The sequence below is a fragment of the Micropterus dolomieu genome, linkage group LG01 (genome assembly GCF_021292245.1).
Source record: "Micropterus dolomieu isolate WLL.071019.BEF.003 ecotype Adirondacks linkage group LG01, ASM2129224v1, whole genome shotgun sequence".
In the NCBI taxonomy this organism is placed as follows: Eukaryota; Metazoa; Chordata; class Actinopteri; order Centrarchiformes; family Centrarchidae; genus Micropterus; species Micropterus dolomieu.
The window spans coordinates 12,396,924-12,411,836 of record NC_060150.1 but is presented as its reverse complement, the minus strand read 5'-3'; the positions used below and the strand labels follow the sequence as shown (position 1 = coordinate 12,411,836).

Below are 14,913 nucleotides of genomic sequence, written 5' to 3'. Positions count from 1 at the left end.
TCTTCCCCATCTACTACTGTAACATGAAATCAGAATTAAAGATCAGCTGTGAGGATGCTGGTTCTTACCTTTCAGATGAGCACAGAGCTGGTTGGAGTTGGAGAGAGAAATGTCAGATATGCAGCGCTCTACAAGGCTGTAAACACAAAGTGAGAGAGAGGGGGAGAGAGAGAGGGAGAGAGGCAGGACATCCCAGAAAAGATTTTCGGAGATTGGGGATACCAAGGTTGTACCAGGTCTGGTGAATTATACATGCAGTAGCTACTATGTACCAGTTCAGTTTTGTTCAGGAATTTGGGTTTGAGTCCTTACACTTTGAAAGTTGTTAAACCAACCAAACAATACTTAATGTACTCAAGCTTGGAACCTCATCATGAAAGATAAAAAGTCGAAACGCATTTGAAATGGTTATAAGATACATTATGACAAGCTAAAGTGTCTGTGTTGAATAGTTTATTTTTGGCATAAATAAATTTTATGACACTTGTGATGATGCAAATCACTAAAAATCCAGCATTGAAACATAGCATTGCTCAACGCTGTCATCGTCACTCCACATATGTAGATAAGGATGGTAATTAAAATAGTAATAATATTGTTGCTTGAGCAGCTTGTAACAATAACCATTTCCCATAGGCCATAATACCTTTGATTGTAGGCTTAGACATCTTTTAAACAGCAGATATCACAGTTAAAAAGTCGGGAAAATTACATTAGAAGAGAGCTTTGTATCATGGATAATGGAGGAGCCAACAGTTATAATGATGTATGGCTTTCTCTGCCGTGTACTTTTTTGTATACTTTAAATTCTAATAAATGTTCTGGCAGACACAAATGTATCTTTAAAATATGAATAGTAATCCTCACCAACACATTTTACTTTTCAGAGACCATTGAAAGAAACCTAAATAAGAGATGACATTTACAGAAGCTAGACTAGCTTTTTTCAATTCAGTCAAATGAAATATGTTCAGCCAGAAAAAGACACTAATGCTGATCCATCCTGACCAGGAAAAAAGGGAAGAAAGGGAATTTCTTTTCTTGTGCTCATCCACTTATTTACACTTCCTTTTAGTGCCATTGGCGAGCATCCTTAATGTATGTAACGGGCCGGTGACCATGTTTGGATTCCTCATCCTTCAACACATCTGTGACGTGTTGGATGGAAACGACCAGCGCGTCATGGCAGAGCCAGCTTGCAGTTTGGCCTACAATCAAACATCACGGCTGGGCTACTCTATTGTCTTCATTATCCTGGCAGACCGATACATTTGGCATGAGCCACAAACAGCTGATGGCACCTCTAAATATACAGTTTGGATATGACCACACATAATTTAGCCTTGTTATCTAAATTTGTACTGCCGTTATTTCATCCATGTAACATCCATTTTTGCTGCTGTTGGAGAATAAGTAATAGATTTTTTTGGTGTGATAGCAAGAGCACAGTAACACCAGAGAATTTATTGTGTCACAGCAACTCATTTTCAAGTTCTGGACAGTGTTCTCCACTTGGGAGACATCAAAAGCAACAAGGGGTTCAAAAAAGTCTGGAAAAAGTAAAAATAACCCCCCTGCCGCGGCCCAGAAAGCATTGCATCTGCCTTATAAGGAGAATCTGCATGTAAACAGGCTGTCAGTCATGTACCGGGGCAGTCGGCTTTGTTGTGATTGCTACTCACTGCTATACTATGGATACACACTTCAGACCTTCTGAGGACGCGGACAAGGAGATGTTTATATCACCCTCTTTTATGACAACTATATTTTTTCCAAAGATAACGTGAAACATTGATCTTCCCTTTGGGAAAGCTGGGCTGCTCAAGTGGGAGATAAAAATGGATTAAAGAAAACAGACAGTTCCCCTCTTTCACAAACACATGACGTGAAAAAAAAAAGTGTGATCAGCAGGAGAGTAAAATAAGCCGTCAAATCTACTGAGATAAAAATAAATATGTTCCATGTACAATGCAAAAACACATCAGAAAGAAAGAAAGGGCCATTAAAATTCTACACAACTGAATAAAACATCTTAGACAAATGGACATGCTGTATTTATGACATTTTAGTTCAGATTTGTCCTTCTCCAGGTCATTAGTACTGTCTTCTTAAAGTCTGACGGTTACAGTCTAAAAGGCTAACTATTGGGACAGGGAGGATGAGTTGGTGTTTTTCAGGCCTTTGTGTTGGTACACAGAACAAACGCTGGCCTTTATACAACAAAACAAATAATCCCAGAGGCCCAATGGTGGTGGAAGACATGCAGTGCGGTATCAAGAAATGTTGATGGATAAAACAATTTAAAAGGTCATCTGTCTCCAAAGGGATGAAGATTTTAGCCAAGACAACTCACAAGGTTTCTTTGTTTGCTTTTTAGCTAACTGGATAGCATTCTTGGTCTGTCAGTTCACCACTTTGATGCAGACTGAAATATCTTGGCAACTATTTGATGGATTCCCTTACAGACATTAATGGTCCCCAGATGATGCATCCTAATTATCTCCTGAATTTTTCCTCTAGCGCCACCATGAGGTTGACACATGTCAATGAAATGTCTCAACAACTATTGCACTGATTACCAAAATGTGTTATATACATGTTCCCCTCAGGATGAATTATAACTTTGGTGATCCCCTGACCTTTAATCAGGTCAAAATTCTAATTTGCAAAATCCCTGCAAAACTAATGACATTCCCATAATCCTTAGCTGTACTTTGTGTTTATTGCTCATTTGCAAATATTAACATGCTAGCACACTAAATTAACATGGGTTACATTATACTATCTAAACAACCGCATATGTTAGCATTGTCATTGTGAGCATGTTAGCATGCAGTCAAACTATTGTAATATTGTTTAATTACATTTAAACAGTGTTACGTTTCCCTTGATTAGTTTTTGATGCCAGAAAGAGGGTTACTGATTATTGGAAAATGTTTAGGAAGTAATGCAGCAACTCACAGCCGCAATGTACATTACTGGCAGGATAAATGTGTGTGTGGCGAGTGAAAGTCATTACCACCACTGAGGTGCCATTGAGCAAGGCCCTCTAACCTGTGAGGAGCTGTTCAGTGGCCATCACTTCAGGCTTTACACTAAGTGTGGAGCTGTGGGAGTGTGAACACGGGCAATCCTAAGAGCATTGCTCATACTGAAACTTCCCTGAGAGGTTAAAGAAAGGATTCCTCAGGCAATAAAATAACCTCTTCCATAATGTTTATCTTAAGTGGTGAGACATGTATATGATTATATAATGGACAAGAAGAGTCTAAACGATCCATTATCATTATCACCATCTTCTTCTCAATCTTCACAAACACACTGCTTTTATTTTCAGGTGGAAAATGGTTATTAAAAATGGTCCACAAGAAAAACAGCTTCCCTTTTTTTTCCTTCCCAGGAGGAGTTCAGCTCTGCAGCCTTACATGGTGAAATGCCTGACTGCTCTGCTAAGACTAGAAAGAGAGGAAGATGCAGAGTGAGAGAAACAACTAGACTGTTATCGAAAAACCACGGCAGGCCAGGGGAAACAGACAGTGCCCCTGCTGCCAGTTGGAAGAGCGAGAGATTTGTTACCTCCTGATCAAAGAGGAGAGTTCAGGACACATACACCAAAACCAAATACTGTCAGTGTCACATGTGACATTTTGACTCCCATTGAGTCTCATGAAACGGATGTTCACAGACACAAGAGGGTTATTCTTGATTACGTTGGGGGACCTTTCGTCTGGCAGCACTCACAAGCCAAATTTAAAATCTAATGAGCAGATTGCCATTAAATTTACTGGAGACATTCATGCTCCCCAGAGGACCAACCATATGTATTTTGGATTCTCAATCTGCCCTCTATATTAGCACCAAAGGAAAAAAACACTTTGCTAAGAAGAAATGCTAGCATTTGTAGGGACCATAGACTGTATAAAAGAAGTGAACGTAGTCATCGTAATGTCACCCGATGGTTTGTTGGCTGCCGTTTTGAATCCTTGAGTTTGGCTGTTAGGGCGCCACCATGTGGATTTTTTTGCAACCAGCCACACTAGACATGACCATATTTGGAAGAGACAGTGGAGCCAACGGATCCGTGTGGAGCTAGCTAGCTTGCTTAACTAGGTGCATCTGTATTTGAAGCTGTCATTTTAACCGGAATGATAATTTTGTCTTGCCAAAAACAGGCTCAAAACTAAATGTACTCGCCAGAGAAAATGAACAGCCAACTCCTAATGAGCTTTTTCAATGGGGCTGGTTAAATTTACACAGTGCCGTGGGTACGAGTCACTCTAACCTGATTGACAGGTCGCCATGGTAACGACTTGTCAATCACAGATACTCCCGCCCTGAAGCATACTCTGCTTTATGGTCTATTTTCCTCTAAATGGGACTATAATTTACTAAATGAACGTCATGCTTTATTAGAGAAGACTTGAAACTAGCGATTGAGACCATAAACTCATTATGAAAGTGTTTACTGAGGTAATAAATCAGCTTAGAAGTAGGGTCATTTTGCCATTATTTCTAATGGAACCAGAAGAGTTGCCCCCTGCTGGCCATTCAATAGAATGCAGGTTTAAGAGACTTCGCTTCCGGAAGCTTCCCACTTGGTTTGGACATGTTCACAAGACAAAGACGAAAAAACAAATTGAGTAACAGATGCTCATCAGACGCCACATTAAGACACAGCACTTATACTATGACACTTGATGACTTTGAAACGTCATCACTGTGTCAATTATTTTTATCTTTCATCGAATAACAGCAGGAATAGTATTGATGAACAATGTAAGCTGCCAGGATTTAGCATGCACGTATCTCATTCAAATAAATAACTTGTGTCAGAGACACTTGGCTACACTTACAATAAGGGCTCTTAAGGCCCTTATATACTCCAACACAGACACACAGTCCACACTGTCGTACATTTATGGGTACATGCGGACATCTGGACAGAGGTCTGATGACAGGATGTTCATGGCATGAACCCTTGCAACTAATACAGAAAGTATAATTTGAGCCTTGTTCTTCTAAGGAAACCACTGCACATGTCAGAGAACAAGCTTCAGGAAAACTCTATATTATGCATGTATAATAACTACAGTATATTATAAATATAGCAGGAATGTTTGGCATTACATGTCAGCTGTTTCTTTACAGAAGGAAGTGTTGAAGAAATATTTACTTACAAAGACCTTGTCTTAAACTCCTCTCCTCTGTGTAAATGAAACTAATGTTAGATATGAATTGATTGCATTATAGTTAATAACACTGCTGTTTATTATGCTTTTAAAGCCCTCCTTGTCACTGTGTTGATATAATTGTCTTAATGATGTATATTGCTTGTAATACATGAGACAAAGAAATAGATGGATAGAGGATGAGAGAGAAAGGGCATTTCAGGGGTGGAGAGGGGTAGTGGGAGGGTTTACCCCATCAGTTGTGTTTACTCTGGAGGACTTACTGCTGCTGTTGGCAGCTTCACACACATTCTCTCTTTCCCTCACTCTCTCTGTTCTCCAGATATAGCCAGCTATGTGGAGAAGCCTACAACTAGCTTTCCCCCAGAGGCCTCCGACTAAGTGCGGGGTTTATCTGATATGGGCTTTTAAAGTACAGTACCAACCCAAGACACAACAATTCTCCTCTCAAACTCACTCTAATGACATGACAGTGTTTGTGAATAGCATTTTACAGAGATTAAATTTAGAAAAATCTAATCTAGAAACTCAGGTGGATTAAAGATTCATTCAGGTTCCTTTATTAAACAATTCAGACAGTGTAGAGCCTAACCAGTAGTGTGAAAATGTCAAATGTTTCTCCTGCGAGTAGTTCTGTAAATGCTGAATGATGTACATCAGATAATTTCTAATAAGAATAACCCAGTCGACCTTAAAATGATACACCCCACACAGGTTTCAACTCAATGGAAAGTTTATCCATCACTGAGCAGGGTTAAAAAAAAATCCCCTGGGGTTTCTAACAGTGATGGCTGCATCAGTGTGCACGCTAATGCGCTGAACCTAATGTGATTACAAGACTACTGCAATTGAAACACAGACCACATACACCTCCATCTGATGAGCTCATTTTAATGACTTATTTGGATTGCTGGCAATTGAGACATGCAGAGAATCCAATTAGCTGGAGGTGTGTGGCGCAGGGTGTGTGTGTGTGTGTGTGTGTATGGAGAATAAATCATATTTTCTGATGTTAACATTTTTGGAGATACTGTCTTTTATTCACATTTCTTTGAGAATGCAGGACGTTCCACAGCAGCAGTAAAAATACAAGGTGAGTGACGTAAAGGAAGAGACTGACTGTGTTCAAAGCCTGTAGAGCAGCACGTCAGTCTGACTCATCATCAACTGACACACACACACACAAATGTCTCTGGTTCAGATGTTATATGTGGAACCATAATCACCCAAGCAACAATTGTATTTATTAACTATATACATATAGAATCACAAAGGGTTGTTACAAAGGTGTTATCTCCTATAAATGGCATTCATATTCACCCATTACCATTAGGAAGGAGTTGTTTTTGTTTTCCCAATTCACCTGTAAAACTCACCTGTAAAAAGTTTTAATTGATGTTTTTGTTCAAATTTATCTGAAAGTGATTTCAGATTCTAAGGGTTCAGGAGGATTTTCTCAAACAGCTCTTTAGAGCATTTCATATTTCATAAAGTTTCTTGAACTAAAGTCTCTATCAAGGCTTGAGAAGTGGTACTGTACATCCTGGAGCCATCCAGACTTAATCCCATAACTCTTTGCATCCAGCCTGCTGAGGTGTCTTCAAGCAAGAAACTGAACCTCTCCCAGCTGCTGCTCTGCTCTGCTCAGAAGGCGATAAAGGGTTTTGTTCTCAGGGATCAAAAGTCCCACAGAAAACCAAAAGACCTTTCCCCAGTTACTGAACACTGTGCCAGCTGCCAGTGCTCCCAATATAAACACAAATCTATTGCACACTGTCCACCAAAATAAACACTTCAAAAGCAGAGCAGGCTTCCTGTCATTCTGATCTGATATCAAAAACCCCTTCAGAGGCATCAATGTGTCACATCTCTTGAAATAATCCACAAAGCCAGTACACCTCATCTGTCCAACTAAAATAAATAAAAAACACACCCAGCCTACTAAATATGAAACATCACAAATCCGAGGCATAATAGTCGGCATCCTCTTGTCATCTCAACTCCAACACACCTGATGTTGAAACTAAAATGACTTCTAATCTAGTCTGCTGATGTACCTCAATAGTGGAACGTGACAACAGCAGGCTATCGTAACACTAATCCAGTGCACCCAATCCTGGAATGTGCAGAATGCACAATCAGTAAAACCACACAAAACAAACGGGCCTCACGAAATAAAACCTAACAAATCCGCAGCACCTGATCGTCGACTGCCCCCCTGTCATTTCTCCAAAATAATCACTCAAATCTGGCACCTCTAAACTACGGCATTCCCCAGAGATGCCCGACAACAACCACTCAAATGTGGAATGCCTCGGAACACTTGGCCTCTGAAAATAACTCAAATCCAGTTCACTGGACTTTTGGACACACAATCTGAATATAATAGAAACCCAAATCATAAAATACTTTTACTACACTATGATGATTTTAGTGAGAGTTTATGTGAGCTAGACAGCTGTGAGCGGAAAAATCTGTCCGTAAGTCCAGGAGCGATGAATGAGAAATGTTAAACTAGATTGCATGTAAATAAAATTAAAGGCAGCTATGAGAAATTCCTGACTTCCTCTCTCAGTCCTCATTAATATCTGCTGTTTATCTTTCGACAAACACTGATGGGGTGTTCTCTATATTCTCATCCTAATACTAGCTTTCCAGTGACATTACCGCCTGTGTCCATCTTTGGGACATAACTTTACTCGACAATATGTTGTGATGTTCCTCATATTGATGATAGTTACCAATAAAGTGTTCATATTGTATTCGGGTTTTAGCTGCCTTTTATGAACACAGTCTGGTTTTGAAAGCCAGTATATAAATACATAAATATCTACTGACTATTCACAGAAGGTTTTTCGTTCCTTTCCTCCTCTCCTCCCTTAGTTCACCTGACTTTCTACAGCACAGTCCAATACAGTATTTTGACAAGTTGTAACATGTGAATAAGACATTTAAGAGGCTTGAGTAGTTTCAAATGTGCTGAATACAGAGATTGTGAAGATGAAAGACTGATTTACAGAAAAGAAACATTCTTCAGGCACTGGATATTCTTTTTCTGGTATATTAAGATGTCACGTTGAGTCAGTGTTGCACTGTTGCATCACAGGAAGTGTGTCCTCGGTTTGAGTTCAAACTGTCTGTGTGGAGGACAGGTGGGTACATAAAAGGGAATATGGATGGATATTAATAGTTTAATAGTTGGACAGGGGGTTGCAGATAAACTTGATCAGGTATTAAAATTTTGATATTATCATGATAAGATGTTCTTTTGTGTCTGTGGTAATTTTTTTCTTGTGATGAAATAATGTTAAGCTCCAGTGGATTAATCAGGAGATATCAGTTTTTATAATCTCCACTCTGATGGAAGACCCCATGTGGGGTTGAAACCTGGCTTTGAATATACCCTGGCTTTGAATATACCCTTTCTCTTTGTTCTAAGAATACCTTAGCAACTCTTCATCCTTCCTACTTCTAGTCTTCTGTACTGGACACAGATATAAAATTAATATCGTTCTTATCATTTGACTATGAATGGACTGTTTCCTTACATATTCTATCAACACTTCTCTTAACCCAGATAATCTATAACAAATTAATCCGAGCATTACTAAACAGATTGTCTGTGATCAGTACTTCAGAGCCTGCTGTGACGTCCAGAGAGGATTATAGGAGGTACGTTGTAGACGGCTCAGGCTACTAAATGCCTAACTAAATGTTCTTATCACTGACTGTCATTAGAGCACAGTGGGCATTCTTTCCATTGATACATGTTGTGTCATCGCATCAAGTCTATAAAAAGATTCTCCACTCACAAAGGCACCTGCCACAGTACAACAGCTGTTACTGAGCTCATCTCTCCTGTAGAAACAGTATAAGATGCAGCACTGCAGGTCAACAACAGCTACCTGACTCTGCTGACACATCTCTGATCTAATAAATCAATATAGAAAGAAAGGTGAAAACTTACACACCTTGGACTCGGCCTTTGGTTTGCTAAGGTTATTTCAAAAGTGAGCTACTGTTTACCTGTGGTGCCTCCGGTTTTCCTGAGAGTTGATTGGTTAGTACTGCAGGCGGGCTGTTCATACATGCTGCTGCAGAGTAGGGTCGCTAGCATGCTAGCTCGCTAATGTTTTATTAACAGGCACTTGGGCTGTGATTGAACTGTAAAACTCTACTTCAGGTGGGACATGAATTGAAAATGGCCAGCGTGGGAATGATGTACTGTATCAAGGTGATCTTTATTGGCTTATGAGCATCAAAAAGATTTGACATGTGATGTTGTTATAAGGAGTTTTAAACTTAGTCATAAAAACTTGGAATGTGACTTTTCTGAACAACAAAAATATGCATTTTTTATTCCAATTTTGCCTTCATAGGATAAACCAGTATTACAGAGCAGACAGGAAACAGTGGCCTTTGTATATATTGTAAGTCTAATCTAGTTTAATTTATTTACTTTAATGATTAAAAGTTGGGCTCACAAAAAAATACTCGAACACAGCATTTGGGTTGAAATTCTACAGAAAACCTGTCATTTAAAGAAAGGACATGTTTTACTTGTTAAATGTCTTTTCATACATGTGCCTCAAATGAGTTGCATGGTTTTCTCTTTGAAATTGTTAGATCAGAGTTCAGCTTCATCTGCAGGACAGGGCCTCTGGAGCCTGCAGGGCTTCAGTATCTGTCTGAAGGGCCCCTGAGCAGCAGTTTGAATGCTGTCTAGTTGAAGGACGGTCACTCTGCTCATCACAGCACACTGCTAAGCCAAGAGTGAGAACCATCTGGTTTGACGCAGTTTAAATATCTGATTGGCTACAGTTATTTAAAGCATTCTGATATGATGATGAAGTGATCTGAATGGCTGTGATTGGTTGTTGAGGTGAACATAGAGGCTTCTGATTGGAAGCTGGGGAATCTGAAGGGTTTGTGTGGTGTCTTCAGTCGGATGTACGGACGAGTTGGACCAGAGCAGTGGAAAAATAACTGCTCTATTTATAAAGGCCCATTTAACAGAAGAGGGTCATCTGTGTCCCTCACTGGAACACAAACAGCCTGTCCCGCTGCTAGCATGAACTCACTCATCACAAGATCTGATCTGGACTCTGAACTACCTGTTTCCCCCTTTTTACATGTTGCCATACAAGGCACAAAATTAGCACCAGACAAATGTTGGTAAAATACGCAAGTGGCTGGTAGATTTGCTTCACTCACCAGCCCCCCCCCCCCAAAAAAAACAATGGCAATCTACTGAGTGGCTGGTAAAATCCTGTTGTCATATAAAGTAGGGTTGGGCGGTATGACAGTAAAGTCAGTGTTTCCCCTACCATTGCTTAAACTAAAAATGTTTTACTTGTTATTTACTTAATTTATGTGCACCTCAGTTCAGCGCAGTGAGAGAGTAAAGTGAATGGTAGGCCAAACAATTCAATAGCTTTACCAAGATACATACCACGTAGCCAGCTGCCCTGCGCTACCCAGTCCAGCTGCGCCAGCCAAGGTCAAGTGAAGTGCTGAGAATATGCAAAACATAGCGCACATGTGAACTGATTTTTTTCAGTAGGTCTTCTTTGAAATGGCTAAAATGCTATAGGCGCTATAGGCGTACCCTGTCCACAGCAGGACATTACTTAGCTTTTGGGCCTGTACAAGTCTCTGCTTTTCTAAACTGGGGACATGCTGCCTAATAATCTGTGACTATGGATAAGAACCTCATACGCCTCAAAAAATCGTGAACTATCTCTTTAAGGACATCTTTATGTTTCAAGTCATTAACAGCGTCCATCAACCACTTTGAAGGTATGATCTGTTCACTATCAATATTCTATGTGCACTAATTGGATTTCTAGGTAATTTTCTACTTGCTTTCCAGGTTCATTGATGGCCTAAAAACACTTGGCTTGAAAAAAAGATCCAGGAATATCCAGAAGCACAGTGTGTTCATCAGTGTTGATGGATAGCGAAGGGTGGGCCCCTGGCAGGGGCAATGATTCTGAGTTTGGAGCTGTATAAACAAGACAGCCAACAGCAAACACCGGTGTCAATACGTCACCCCTCTCAACTATTTATGCGACATATCTCTCGCTTTTAAAGACAATATTGGCTTCACCTTGTGCAACACACACGGCTTTGGCCAGGAATAAATATCCATGTTGCATGTTTCACAGATCAAGAAGGTTAAATCAAGGGCAACTGGACTTGGTAGAAGATACTGGAAGACGTTTCGTCCCTCATCCAAAGGACTTCTTCAGTTCTGACTGACAGGCAGGGAAACTCAGCTATTTAACCTCAGTGGGGTCGTTGGCCCGGGTCATCGATACCGCTGGTTCGTTAGTGTTCCTTGTTGCTGTGACGACAGTCGTTACAGTCGTTAAGACTACCTGTGGCCAAGACTGAACGACCATCGTTGGTATCTTCACCTGAGGCCAATAGGTTACGTTTGTTGAGTTTCCAGGGAAATGATGAAAGGACAGCATTGTAAGTGGGGGGTTAAGTGGTGGCGTAGACTCCCTCCCCTGTTCAATGATGGCTTCTCAACCCGGGTGTAGACGGCTTCCTTGACACCTCTTTCAAACCATCTTCTCTCTCTAAAATGTGCACCTGGTGGTCCTCAAACGAGTGTCCTCTGCCCTTCAGATGTAAGTAGTAGTCTTGACCAGGTCAAGACTCCAGGTGCACATTTTAGACAGAGAAGATGGATGGTTTGAAAGAGGTGTCAAGGAAGCCATCTACACCCAGGTCGAGAAGCTGTCATTGAACAGGATGTCAATGAGCAGGACGGTAAAATTCGGTTAGGCTGGCAGAGAATATTGCCGTCCGAAGTTAAATTATTTTAACTTTTTGCCATCCTCTGTGGTGGAAAACCTGAAACAAGAATAATTAAATAAAATAAAAGATACAAAATAATTGTATTTAATATTTTTTATTTCATTCTTTTGAAACAATACAACCATATTCACCACAACTTAATTCTGCTATGGTGATGTTGCTATGAACTTTTCATTCTGCCAGCCTGCCATTCCGTCTAACTGTTTGTCTTTCCCATGTCGTCCAGAAAGTGTTGTCCATCTGCCGTCTGCCTGGATCCATGTGAATGCAACACTAGCCTTCACACAGATAAGAATTTCATGTTCAAAAGTATTATGAATGAAGTTGTATGATTTCTCTCTCTTCTGTCGTTGCCAAAACTCAAAGACAAAGAGATGGCAGGATTCTCAGGTAAACTCATAAGCCGACTGTAACCTTACACATTTACTTTATCTTATGCACCTCGAGTCCATTCATTATTTTATATGTAAGAAATCTATTAGGATTTTTTTATAATGCCTTATTGCCCATACATTGTTATATGTATGAAAAATTTCCCCAACAATCCAATAACATGTATTGTATATATTAACAGTATACTGATTATCAGGGTTGTGTTTTTCATATTTTATTCTTTCTTGGCGCAGAGTTGATTGGGCTGCAGGGGTTGGAGGCTTTTCAACAACCTGGACGGGATCAGGACAGTCAAGAAGTAGGAACAGCATCTCCGTGTGGGGAAGATTAATTACTGCACTTTCCAAAAAAATAGCACTTTTATTTGCTCACTTATAAAAAAATATTATTACTTGAAAAGGTCATGAATTCAGATTCTTGTTTTACTTAAAAAGAATATTTGGCATTGATGTAAATTAAAGAGACATTGGGTTAAATGAACATGGTTCAGTATTGTCAGTTCTCAGTCTGTGGCGATTCCAATGTCTCAGAAATTAGAAGAAAAAAAAACAAAAACAAAGATAGGCATAATGTAACACCAATGCATGCACTTAATTTGAGTCAAGAGTGTCCACATGGAGAATGCCTAATTTTTGTTGTCTTCGGAACAGAGTGGCAACACTAATGATGATTAACCAAAGAATACACATATCCCAAAACATAAATTCTGCACCAGGGCAAGAATATTTGAAGAGGAGTTTTTGCTGGGCCGGTGTTAGAGGAAGGAAACATGCTAACACCATGTTGTAAAAATACTCTTAATCCTGCATTGAAAATGTTAATGAAGGATAATCAGAAAGATGGACTTAAAGTATTAAGAGATGTACCCTGTGACTGTTCATTGATTCATCGATCATTGATTATTATTACTCATGCATTAATGTTGTAATTGGTTGAGGTGGAGCTCATTTTGATGTGCAACTACTGATGATTTTTTATTATGGATTAATCTGCTGATTATTTTCTCCATTAATCAATTAAATTTAAAAAATTTATTATTCAAAGGAAAAGTAGCAAATCTTCAAATTTAAGAAGAAGAAACTTACTTAAAAGCCAACTGACTTATTGACTTAACATTTCAAGTGTACTTGTGTAAACTGTTGGGAAGTTTAATTTATAACCACATATTTTAGAAACTCTTTATATGTGTAAAAATCTTAATTTGTAAAGAAATTAGCAACTAAAGCTGTCAGAAAAATGTAGAGAAGTAAAAAGTACAATCTTTCCCTCAGATGTGGTAGGTAGAAGTTCAAGGTGGCATGAAAGACTCAAGTAAAGGACAAGTACCACAAATTTGTGCCTAATAGAACCTGAGTAAATGTACCGACATTCCATCACTGTTGCAGGGCCACAATACATCCATCCAGTAAAAATACAGAAAATACCGTGAATTATCGATTTTTGGGTGAATCTGCATCGGACAGAGCTATCTTCATGAACCCCTGAAGTCTTTTCGCACATTGATAAATTATTCAGATGGTATAAACATTATGTTAGCTATGTAGGGATCAAAAGAAAACTTTTTGGTTCTGAGGACAAGGAAGATGAACAACAAACAATACGGCAGACAACCTCAAAGACCTCCGGGATGACGATGACGATGATGACGATGAACTGGGGAAAAAGAAATTTAACATTTCTTGTTCCTGAAGAAAAATCAGAAGAGGACAAGAGCAGGGCCAAGCCGTTTAAGAGTGCCTGTTTGGACGCTCTGGACTTTTGCGACAAGGACACATCTCCTAACACTTCTGCTAACGGTATTATACAGGTAACCGTAGCTTATTTACACGACATACTGCAGCAAAAAGCTAAAAAAATGTGTGTGTATTGCGCTTATACAGATGAGTGGAGCAGAAAACAACCTCACACATGCATTGACATGCTACCCTTCTTTTATATCAAAGGACATAAGGGGGAAATACGCAGAAACTTTAAGTACATCCTACGTGGTCTTGGGTTGGTGTCAACGTGTGCTTGCAGTATTCGAGACATTGCAGCAGCTGCTCTGCAGATTTGGCTGAAGAACCCTTTTGTCATTGCTTCGCTTAAATGGGTAGTTAGAGTGGAGGACAGTGTGAGCACTGTAGTTAAGGAATCTCTGGACATCTGGAAGGGGGAAAAACACAAAAAACAATGGGGAATGTGTCTACTAAAGTCTACTAAACTATGTCAAAAAGAGATACATCATGTATAAGATGAGAGCACTGTTGTGTGAAGCTGTTAACAATGCAATATGTGACACAGATACTATGTTGTTCTAGATTTGAAAAAACAGACAGAATGTGTTAGACGAATGACCATGGGATGGCATACCATGGTGCAAATGACAGCGGATAAATATGCAGATGTGAAATCTACTCTCATGAAATAATCAAAATGGTATTAAATAAGGAACACTTGTGACACTGTCAAAACAATCCATAAAAAATTACTCTTACCAGGAAACATTTGTCTAGCCATTAGC

At 39.5% G+C, this 14,913-nt stretch overlaps 1 long non-coding RNA gene across 1 annotated transcript; it reads left to right on the top strand.

Moving 5' to 3' along the window:
* The first annotated feature begins 12,219 nt into the window (after positions 1 to 12,219).
* On the top strand, positions 12,220 to 12,809 carry LOC123978589. Its single transcript, XR_006827013.1, has 2 exons — positions 12,220 to 12,407; positions 12,644 to 12,809. It is a non-coding gene; the product is annotated as an uncharacterized LOC123978589 (long non-coding RNA).
* The last annotated feature ends 2,104 nt before the right edge of the window (positions 12,810 to 14,913 follow it).